This window comes from Anoplopoma fimbria, chromosome 11, assembly GCF_027596085.1.
Source record: "Anoplopoma fimbria isolate UVic2021 breed Golden Eagle Sablefish chromosome 11, Afim_UVic_2022, whole genome shotgun sequence".
Taxonomy (NCBI): Eukaryota; Metazoa; Chordata; class Actinopteri; order Perciformes; family Anoplopomatidae; genus Anoplopoma; species Anoplopoma fimbria.
Window position 1 is genome coordinate 14783011 of NC_072459.1, and position 4030 is coordinate 14787040.

A 4030-nucleotide genomic window follows, 5' to 3' on the forward strand; every position below is an offset into this window, starting at 1 on the left:
TGCCAAACACTATACAAAGTAGGTAAAATTAGCTGGATATTTATTCCACAACTGAACTATTATAGTTCATCTGGTATATTTTAGTTCTCTCTGCACACCGGGTTCTTGCCTTCTGACCTTGTTCAATGATTCTGATGTAAAGCTTACGGTTAGGTTTCTAATGGAAACAACGTCCTCATATTTGATGTTTCCTCCACTGCAGTTGATGAGACGATAAAAACAATGACTACAAGAAATAAAAACCACATCCTGGATACAGCTGTACATTAACTTCAGTCTTTTTCTTGTTTTTTTTCCTGCATGACCGAAAGACTCAGCAGGTGTGATCAAATGTCTTGCAAATAGAGATAATTGTTTTGTAGATGAGGAAACAATAAAGTGTTGATCTACTAGAACATTTTCAAGTTCTGTTGATGTGTTCTTTAGTGAAAGCAAACAATGTGGCTTTTGTTTAGGCCTCAAAGCACCAGGACAGGTTCTACAGGAAGGGTTATTTTAGGTGTTGTATTTAATGGTTTCCCCTGAATTTTAATCTCTTCATAGAAATAAAAAAGGTAACACCTCTAATGAATATCAACATGAACACGTACAGGTTTTGCATCTTTGAAATCGGTCTTCACATCTCAGCGCATTAATTAAGTGACACAATAGCATTTTTTGATTCAATTTTTAATTAAAATACGAATTTATCCACAGATTAAAAATGAAAGGCAGAAAAAGCAAAATGTAGCTACAGTCAGGCACCAATGATACATGTCATTTCATATTTTTAACAATTGCGATAACGCAACAATAACATTATTTACTGATCATTATTTAATATTTATTTATTCAACTGAAGACTGGCAGGCCGAAGCAGCCCACCAAAGACATTCATGGATTCTCCATTATAGATAACTGAGTAAAGACCACAGCCGATCCTATTCCCTCCCACCCAACCTAATACTCCTCTCACTACCTCACAAGAACTGAAGATTTAGAATAAAATAAAATAAAAAAATGCAATTGTCCACAGGAAAAAAACAACACTAATTCAGTCAGAAATCAAGTGTAAGAAGATAGTGTTATTTAATATCAGACAAGCTAGCTGTTTGGGTGGAAGTTAGGAGTGATTGACCACACACACACACACACACACACACAAGTACTTTTTATAGAACCATTAGCCCTGAAACCGACAACGAAGCTGGTGCAAAAAAAAAAAAAAACGACATGAGCGACGTGCTGGAGCGACAGCGTGGGCTACAGGGCGGAGTAGCCCCGAGACACGAAGAGACACAGATAATGTATGAAAACGACTGTAACAAGAGTTAAGACATCCCACCGTGGCAGTGGTGGACATGGCTTGGCGAGACATTCCGGCACTTGTGATTGGAGTTTTCTTGAAACAAAGGTGTTTTAGGTTGCGAGTGACTAAGGCAGGACACTTCATTCACACAACTACAACTGCGGTGCTGCTTTGAATCTCCACCACATTAGAAAAAAAACAGAGAACAAGTGATTAGTGCAGGCGCTCTCGGCACCCGCAAAGACGAGGAAAACAGAAACGGGGGGAAACCGGGTTCAGTCGGCTGAACCAGATCAGGGAAGAAGTAAACGTCTTTGGAGTGTACTCTTTGTTGTTGTCAAACCTACGTGAGTGTAGCAACATCAATAAATTGTTGTGTTAAAATATGGCAACTTCTCCACCAGCTTTCTTTAAGGTCTGGGTGATAAGAACGTGGAGGCGAGAGACTCATAACTTCTGGATCTCAGTATGGGAGAAACCCCAGAGCACTGAGTGAGATTAAGGTAAAGGGAAACCCTGACACTGTACATGGGGACGGTGACATTAGACCCTGTTTAAGACTGCAGAGGACAGACAGGACAGACTACAGCTCCACCAGCCTTCACACTCTACAACTGAAGGAGAGATCGATGTCATACGGATCACAATCAGAGATTCACAATCATAACAAATACTGTCCTCGTGCTGTCAGTATAGAAATCCATGATATTCATGCAGTATTAAAAAAAAAAAAAGACAAAAAAAACAGACCAATAGTATTTTTTCTAAACATAACTAAATTGATTTGCAAGAAGTTGACGAGAATGGCATCTGGCAGTTGATGTTTTTTCTTTACATTGTACTGGGATGTAAACAGATTAACTTGTTAGCCTGACTGGCGTGGCCCCAAACCCACACCGTAGTTCTTCTGAACCCCAAACCTGAACGTCCCCACTCCCCCACCCACCCTCCTCCCTTCCCTCTCTTCTCTCCGTCTGTCCAGTAGCTTCCTTGCCTCTGTGTGTGAGATGCGTGTTCAGCGGATGTAGACGTCCCTCCCCCAGTCGTCCTGGTTCTTGTTGCGGCTCATGTTGGCCCCGGTGTCCACGGGGTCCTGGCAGTAACGCTCCCTCAGCTTGGCGCGTCCATGCGGCTGCGTCTGGCTCGGCATCGGAGGGTGGTTCAGGTTTTCCTGGTCCGGCTCGGCTCCTTCGTCTTCCCAGGATGCCTGTCTGCCGTGATGCTGCGCCAGGTGGAGGCGGCTGCCCCCACCGCCCGGTACGGCTCGGGCTCTTCGTAGGGGTCGGTCTCAATGTCCATGCAGGAGTCGCCAGCCTCGGTGTAGGCAGAGTCCCGGCTGCCCTGGGTCTCGGAGTCGAAGGTGTCTTGCCTCGACAGCCCCCGGCCGCTTCCTCCCCTTAGCTGGCCACGAGAGGAGCGCAGGTACGCTTGCTGTTGCTGTTGCTGCTGCTGCTGCTGCTGAGGTTTCCCTCCCATGTCTGTCTGATAGTCTTGCAGGGTGCCGCTCCCGCCGCACTCTGTCAGAGGCCCTTCTCGCTTCTGCTCACCGTGAACCAGGTACGGCCCCTGCAGTCAGCCACAGCCATGCCACACAGCAAAACCATGCAGAGACACAAACAGCAGAGCAAAACCAAACTGTCAGTGGTTAGTCAGCCGGGTTAGAACGAGGCAGGGATAAAAACACAGAACCACAATATCATAGGCAGATGATCCAGCTGAAGGACCTGTGGTTCTGAAATCATTAGTGTTCATGACTTACAATGTATTTATAAACACATACACACACAAAACAAACAAACACACACACACACACACACAACGGCTTACCATCAACACAAAACAAACAGCTATAATCAATGATTGTTTTAAAATCATGATACCTACAAGCAAACAACAGAAGACACAAGCAGTTATTCAACAAGCAGACTCAATATCTAACATGACAACAGTGCCACCTTCTGGCAGACTGACCTCATAGCAGAAAAAAAGCAGAAAGTTCAATATGACTATTATATGATTACGTAATTAATTAAGGGCGTTTCCACTTACACCATTTTACGTTACTTAAGAAATACCAACAGATTTTAAGTTCAACTGGCTCTTATGTTCTTTGATTATTTGTCTAAAAAGGAAGGCAGAAGGAGTTATAAAACATGTTTCCAGCCATCAGGTGCAATATTGTCTCTCGGGTGACTGTCTTTGACAGTGTGCAACTCATCATATTTTATGTGTAACCAGTATTAACTTATGAATAGAGACACAGCTGATTAGTACTTTGCTGTTAAAATGATTATAAAAAATATTTAAGTAGACAGTGTTAGAAACAGCTTCCACCAAACCAAGCATTTCTGTTTGAAGAGGCGGACATGACTTGCTGTTTTCAGGGGTGGTACCATGGCAACACGGAGGAGGACAGCAAAACTGGATTCAGCCTCCCAAGAAGAAAAAAAGTGCAGGAGAAAGGAGGCCAACGAGCTAAAGACGGCCGGGTGGTTGGGGGGGTAGCAGATATCATTTTACTCTTGATTACAGCGAAATGGAGGGGGCCCCAACGGCAGAGACGCCTAATGGGTTACTCCTTAAGTCCAGTGTGGTTTGAGTTGAGCTACTCTCACAGTTAAAACGGCGCAGCGAAGCAAAAAACAGACTACTTTTTTGGCGGGTGATCTAAAAGCTAGCTGTTCACGTGTGTCAATTTGGCTCATTAATGTGTCAGGTGCGTTTGTGTGAATGTGTTTCTAT